An 8,210-nucleotide genomic window follows, 5' to 3' on the forward strand; every position below is an offset into this window, starting at 1 on the left:
AAATGTCATCATGTTAAAATTAAGGTTATTATATTTTATATTTGGATCACAATATTCAATATAAGGTTAGTTGCTCGCGTATGGACCTCAGGTCCACACAAATTTTTCCTTATTTTAAATCAAGTGTGCATAAAAGTTTTTTTTTGTTTAATTTATAACTTTAATCGTAAAAACAATACTCCGTAATTGTTATATATATAAAAAAATAATTTAATTTAATGCTCTTTAATTGAAAAAAAAAAGACATCAGCCATCTAGTTGAAAATGGGTTGGTAAAATGAGCACAAGTGAAGCATAGAATGCAAATTAAGAGAAGCATTTAATTTCAAGAAATTTGGTTTAATAATAAAGAACAATAATATTATCACTTAAATCATCATAAATTCAGAGTGAACTTTGTTAGTTACTACCTCTGTGTTTAAATAATCGAAACGTTGTCAATGCAAAACTTTGACTGATTGATAATATCTTTAATTATCATTAAGTAAAAATTTATAAAAATTGAATATTAATTAACTATTCATTGAAACGATTCCAGCCAATACTCACAAGACTATATTTATTCTTATGTATTAATCACAAACATTACTTAGTGAAATAGATGAATAATGCTAAAAATCAAAATATTTTATTTATTTAAACGCGGAGGAAGTACCTCGATCTATAATTCCAATTTAGATTTTTATTTTGTTGTCATGCGAAATTTATATACACATGAGAGATGAAAGATCAAAGGTACGGAGTACTAACAAGACATCCTCCAAGGGTGTAAGAGTTATTATGCCTAGATATTATATGTGCATAAAATTAATCATGAGATCTGTAGATAGTACTATATATATTTCCAATGCAAAACTAATACGGAGTAATAATATGATTGTAAATATAAAAACAAAAAGTTAAAATCTCTTTAAATCATTTGTGAAATTTTGGGCTGGATTTGTAAGGAGTTTGAGAGGAGGAGGAAAAAAAAAAAAAATAAAAAAAAAAATAAAAAAAAATTCTCATTTAGTATAGTATTAGATAGTGTCCAAGTCATGCTTGGTTTTTAAATTAAACAAAAAAGTAATTGAAATATAGAAGTCTCTATATTAATGAAGTCGAAGTCAACCAATAAATAAATAAATAATGAAATTTGTTTATTAATTAATTTGAAGTGTGTAAAAAAATGGACTTGACATAATAATAAATAATAATGGATGATAATAATACTCCTAAGAAAATTAATACTCCCTCCATCCCTTAATACAAAGTCCCTTTTATTTTTGCGCGAAAATTAAGGAAAAATCTGATTACTTAAAATCAATAATTGGAAGTGCAAGTGAAGTGAATAGTTTCATTAAAAGCTGATTAGAAAAAGAGAGAGGAAAAAAGTTGCACATGCAACAATTAAGTGCCATGTCAGCAATTCATAACATTTTAAGTACACTAATAACATTCATTTAACGAAAATAAAAGGATCGATCAAATTAATTGTTTGACAATACACGGATTTATCTAAAAACAACCAAAAGAAATCTGGATCTGGGTAACAAATAGGGGACTTTTTTTGGAACAGAGGAACTCGATTTGTTCGACATTATGGGGGAAAATGGAGACTTAAACACCATAAAAAATGGAATTTTTCTCATGACAGTGCAAAATCAAAGTGACAAAGGAAGGAGTACGAAGGAAAAAATAACCCAGATTGCAGTTTTCCAGAGGAGAGAGAAAATAAAGCATGTATGACAAAATCGCAGATCTACTCAGATTAAATGGAAAAAAAATCAAATTGATTTAGGGGTTTAATTTAGGGGACTATTGTGAGGATTGTATACGAATTTTTTGGCAAAAAATAAAAATTGAATCACAAAGCAATAAACTAAGAGATGAAGGGAGAATGAAGATGAGTTTAGAGAGAGAAAGTGAGATGAAGGATCCAAAATTTGTGGAAATGTGAGGAGAGAGAGTAAATAGTGTCGGTTGAGGCATTTAATGTCTAAAGTATTAGCTCAGTCTTCCAAAAAATAAAACGGACACCTCAACAATTTTAAGGGGCAATTTAGGGATTAAAAATGAGGGATGAGGTTATTTTGGTCAAAAATTATAGCTTAAAATAAAAAGAGGCGTTGTATTTTGGTTTAATTATCTAAGGTTATTTTGTTCAAAAATTATAGCTTAAAATAAAAAAAAAGGCATTGTATTTTGGTTTATTCAAAAAGAAAATGAGGCTTTGTATTAAGGGAGTCAGGGAGTAATTATATAAAAATCTAAAAAAAAAAGAGAATAAAGTAGAGTTTAGGAGGGAAAATTCCCTCCAAAAAAAATTCTGCTTTAATATAGAGTAATAGATAGATTATAGATTAAGTGCGTCGTGTGCCGAAAAAATTGTTCAACTAAGGTTTGTATTAAGTTCTTTAGTGTCCTTAAGGATCCAAAATTTGAGGTCAAAATTGGTAAATTGTTTACTAAAAATGCCTTAGTTTGTGTGTGAAGAAACACCTCGGATTATGTGCTTGATTTGCATGCATGAAAGTTGATTAGATATAATTTTAAAGGGTCAATTTATTGTTTATGGATCAAATTTGGCAAAAATTTACCAAGAACACATCATTTTGAATATTATAAAATTTCTCGAGTTGTGTGTCTTTATTCTCAAGTGGGGTAAATCGGTTAATTAAGGTTTTGAGTGTCATTTTAGATTTATGATATACGAAGTAATTTTTTTTCCCTCAAATTTGAGCCTTTAGGTCAAAATGACATTCAAAACCTTAAATCCTTTATTGAACAATTTACCTGCCTAAAAATTGCGACATACATAGTGTTGATATTTTATAACACGCAAAATGAGGCATTTATGGTAGTTTATTTTGCTAAATTCAGATCAATCTCAAATTTGCTTCTTCAGAGTTAAAATGACCTCTTGAAAACATAGATGATCAATTTTCCCGCATACAAATTGAGGTACATAAAGCGAGACATTTCTTTGCACGTAAATTAAGATGCTTTTGGTAATTTTTTTTTTGTAAATTTTGACCTAAAATGATTGAACTCTTAAGGACGAAAATATGATGGATGTTTCTAAAGATCACATTACCTGCACATTATTTTAGATGAAACATTTCTAACTGTACGTAGAGCATTCATATGCTATACAACCTCTGCTTTTTATGAATATTTGCAAGTAAAACAGTAGCCATATAGAGTTTTGTTATTAGACTTGTCTTGATTTATAATATACTTTTAAAAACTCAAGTTAATCTATAATTTTACTTCTTGATAATTAAAGATATTATTGGTTGGAGATATTAGAAGCATGAAATAAAAGTGTTTTTAAGTTGATATTATGAAGGTGCATCTCGGAGCTAATCTAACAAGATCCATATGACTATTTTTTCTAATGTACAAATCACAAAAAACATCAAAAGAGTGTTGTGCATGAATAGTATAAAATTCCAAACGTTGCAATAAAAAAAGCAAAGAAAGTACATTTTATGTAAGAAAATAGTCACAAATTACTTGATAAGATATGAGTAGTGTAACATCTATAAAGTAAAAACAAATTCATAAATTTGACGATTAGTTTTAGGGTGTTACCTCGTTTGGGCTATGTTAACGAGCTGCAGGAGCCATTGCTGTGTAAGTAATAGCCGGGTTCATCTCGATTGAATTATTATTAGATTCTATTATCGAGTTTCCTTCATTCAGCTCCATTTCTAAGCACTCTTTCAGTTCTGTAACAATGTGACTCATTGTTGGTCTTTCCACTGCAGTCAGCTTAACACATGCCAGAGCTATGTCTGTGACCCTCCAGAGGGAATTGGGGTTGTGCACATTTTGCAGTCTTTTGTCGACGATGCTCCAAATGTCTCCTCTTTCAAGTAATGGACTAACCCACCTAACCAAACTTGAACATCTTTTTTCATGATTGCTGTTTTTCCTGTGATCAACTCCAATAGGACTACGCCGAAACTGTATACATCACTTTTCTCATTCAGCTGTTGTGTAATGTGATACCTACACAAAATGAACATATATATGTCATGTTAGTAGGTAAAATGCATTCAGTTCTTGGTAATAATGTGATGTATACTGTATGGACTTACTGGGGATCGAGATAGCCAGTTGTGCCAATGACTTGTTGATACATAGGATCTATTTTCATCAGGAAAAATTTTGGACAAACCGAAGTCAGCTATTTTTTCCTGGAGATTATTGTTTAGTAGAATGTTTGGAGTCTTCACATCTCTATGGACTATAGGTGGCCTGCAACCATTGTGCAAGTAGTCTAGGCCTACAATACACTCCAACATAGTTTTACCATTTATTATACTTGTGCTTGGGTTTGTAAACCTAAATCAGGATAGCTGTTACTTAGATCGCTAACCTTGTGCAGAATCGATTGCTATTTGTAGCCTGTCTTTCTAACTCAAACATTCTGGAGCTGCATTTGTGCCACCAATTTATATTATGTTGTTTCATTGAAAAGCAATGAATCCTTCTGTTCAGGAAAAAAAAAAAAAAGGTACAGAAGGAAGAACAATTGATGAGTAGTAATACCTGAGAGAGCAGTCTGCAAGTTTCCCTTAGCCATATACTCATATATGAGGGCTAAATGGGATCCTTCCTCACAGTAGCCGATTAGAGAGACCAAGTTCTTATGGCGAATGGACATTAAGAGTTCAACCTGTCACTCAAATTGAAAAATCCTGTGTCAAATTTTATATGTTTCAGGACAAAATGTAGCTTCAGTAGTGCAGTTTGATCACAATTAACCTCAGTACTATATTGTTCAGAAGCATTAATTGAAGGAGAGAGCATCTTGACAGCAACTTCCACCCCATCTTTCAAGCAACCATAGTAAACAACTCCAAATCCACCTTTTCCTAGTTCTCTCCGGAAGCCTCTTGTCAGGTTTGTTATCTCAGAATAAGTAAATCGCGCTAATCCACCCTTCCCTTGACTATAACTGGATTCTTGTATGTTGATTATAGCTAGAGGTTTCTTAGCTTCTATTATTGATGATTCCGCATGAAATGTTCCAGCTATCATCTTCTTAAGTACAATGTTGTGGCTAACTAAATAATGATAGAAAGATCAACATTAGAGTGTGTTAGTTTCATACTTTGCTTCTTTCTTCTTGTGTAGACCAAAAATGAAAGAAAACCAGCTGTAAGTAGGACAAAGAGAGCGGCACAGGCTGCTACTGGTGCGATGAAGGCTTTCTTTTTCTTCTGCGAAGTACATGATGTGCTAGAGCAAAGAGCTGGGGTACTCTCCACGCTTTCATTGAAGGTAACAAGTTAGTTGACTAAGTTGCTACAATTGAACTCACAACAAATTAAAAAATAATTCTTATCATCCGAATCTTGTTTTACAGGGAAAGAATTTAAAAGTGTAAGTTAACTAGAAAAGAAAACAATATCCTCTTTTCATTACAAGAAACTTACCTTAAAGAAAGCGAACCTTTTCTAGATCGTTCTAGCAGAAGTTCTGGAACTGAACCATTGAAGCTATTTCCTGAAAGATTCTTGGAAACAGTTCCGAGACAGTTACTCTACTTATATTGAACTGTTATCCAATCAGTAAAGCAATGAAACAGAAAGGGGTTTACAAGATTCTCAGTGAAGGCAATTCTATGAGGAACTCAGGTATGTTTTCACTTAGTTTATTATTTGACAAATTCCTGAAGTAAATACCAAGTAATACACTAATATGTGAGAACAATAAAGGACTTAGAATAGCAATAGAATTAACAGATCAGATTTTGTGCCAATGCAATTCAGAAACACTAGGATAAAACTTAAATGTTCGTAAAAATATTACAAGACTTGTAAGGCGGTAAGATTTGAAATTGAAGTTGCGATGTCACCAGTAAGTCCTTCTGAACTCAAATTCCTGACCACAAAGTGTAAAAAATTAACTATATAGCGGTCTGATTTCTATTTTAGAAACATTAGTTATTAAGATACTTTATACTTATTTTCCGTAAAAATTCAGAAGCTTACAGAGATATTATTCTAGGGGAACTAGAAGTTTCATAGCTGCAGTTTATTCCAGTCCACCGGTAAGCCTTTGGTACACGCGGATCACCTTGCCAATCCTTTGTCAGGTTATATGACAACTTGATGTTTCTCATAGCATCAACTAACGGTTAAGAAAGTATATTACTCTGACAAAACTCAAGATGAATCACTGATGAAGTGGATGAGCTAGTAGTCAAGAAAAAAATTTATGTTACAAGCTTAAGACTGCAATGAGCAAGAAATTACCATCAAGTTGATTGGTTGAAAATTGCGAAAGCTTCTTAATGCTAAAAATCTCCACAGCATTAAGAATTGGAGGAAGGGTGGATTTCTCTGTGCTCTGGATATAAACATCAAGCTGCGAGCCAGTAAGTGCTTTGTTGTTGTAAATAGTATCAGCTGTCAAGTACAGTGGGACACACGGTCCATAAAGATGCAGGCCGTTGACAGTAATATTGAACTCCCTGCCTTGATTAGCACGGAGTGTCGAAAGCTCAGCCAGATGAAGGTAGATATAAAATTCCATGCTCTCCTTAGTAGTGGGTGTGTAGGTGAAGTGAATAGGTTCACTTACATTTACTGGTATGATTTCTGCTTTCATTACTGATGATGGCAATTGAAACACATTGAGGGTAGAAATAACATCAAATTGAGTACTGATTTGGCTCCCATTAATCAAGTACATTGGTTCCCAAATTCGATCAAATATATCATCATTGTACCTGAAACGTGGTCAAAGAAGAATCTGATGATTGAATTAATACAGGAGGCAAGCTGATCTTGTTATGATATATTGTGAAATAAGTCAATAAGTAATGAACTGTGTTACTTCTACATGCTAAATTAAAGCCAAAACATTCCAATAATTGAAAACTATAACATTGAAAACTTTGTGGTAAACTCACCTTATGCTATCCACAGATGTTTTGTGAGAATAATATCGATAAAGAAGATCAAGGGATCCGGATTCCCTTTTATAGATCGAGTCATTTAGCTGCCTGAGCTCTAATCCTGATATTAAAGGAGTTCCGGACCCAATGTTAGCAAGACAAACATATAAGAAATCTGTAGATGGTGAGTGTATCATTTCCTTCATCAAAATATGAGACGAGTTGTCTAATTTTATTGTGTCCCAAACATCAACCCCAAGGTGTAGCTCAAATGTGGGAGGATTATCAAGGAAATCATAATTTCCATACATAAAGATAGCTCTGACCAAATAGTTAGCGCCTTTTCCTTGAGCTGGTCTTAGGGTGTAACAGTTCTTGGATCCCTGAGGAAAGCTTCTGACATTCTGAAGCTGCTGCTGCAGGGTTGGTACTCTGTAGGGTGGAGATACGTCGACATTTATGCCAGTATCAATATATAGTTCATCTGGTGCATAATATAAGGTTGTTGATTCATCTGTGTAGCCTGTATCTTTTCCACAGTCTGCTAATAAATCCTGAAAAAATCACCAAGAATGGAAATAAAAAGCAGGATATTGTGTTAGACTTACCACTTATGCATACACTCATACACTAATATAAATTGTCTTATAAAACATCAGACACTGTAACAAAACCTGTGTGATCCTGCTGTGATTGTACAAGCACCGCAAGAGCTAGAAGAACTACGTAGTCCCTCAGATAAAATCGGATCATCCTCTTCAATGTTCACCCTCCTGTTTCTTTCGTTAATAGCAAGTTTAATTAAGGTATAAATTTTACTCAAGAATTTATGTGCTACCTTGTTTTTTTAGCTATTACTATATTAGAATTAAAGGTAATTAACTAGTTAGCTTGAACAAATGATTGCTGAATATTTGACTTTAGAAGCAACTTGTAGTATTTTTGTCCCTGCATATTCTGGCAAGCTCTTAGAAAAACAACTGTCATCTCTCCTATAAATTTTCCATTTGAGAAAGTGATTAGCAAATGCTAAAAAAAGTATAAGTTTCAGTAAGAAAATATCGAAGATGAGCTAATAAAACATTAAAGACTGCAAGAGATGGAGTCAAAACCAGTTTAAATACATTATTGCATTCAGAAAGTTGCTATAACTTTGTTTAACAAAAATGGGATTAGGGAATCTCTGAACATTTTAAAATTGTAACTGTCATGGAGAATGAACTGGATGATCATGCATGAAATTGACATTACTTAAATTGGTTAAAAAAAAAAAATTCCCTTTCACATATACATAATTTGGAAAGTCAAGTCATAG

At 32.6% G+C, this 8,210-nt stretch overlaps 1 pseudogene; it reads right to left on the reverse strand.

Annotated features, from left to right (window-relative positions):
* Positions 1-3,507: 3,507 nt before the first annotated feature.
* LOC110729957 lies at positions 3,508-7,648 on the reverse strand (annotated as a pseudogene).
* Between the last annotated feature and the right edge of the window lie 562 nt (positions 7,649-8,210).

Source organism: Chenopodium quinoa, unplaced genomic scaffold, assembly GCF_001683475.1.
Source record: "Chenopodium quinoa cultivar QQ74 unplaced genomic scaffold, ASM168347v1, whole genome shotgun sequence".
In the NCBI taxonomy this organism is placed as follows: domain Eukaryota; kingdom Viridiplantae; phylum Streptophyta; class Magnoliopsida; order Caryophyllales; family Amaranthaceae; genus Chenopodium; species Chenopodium quinoa.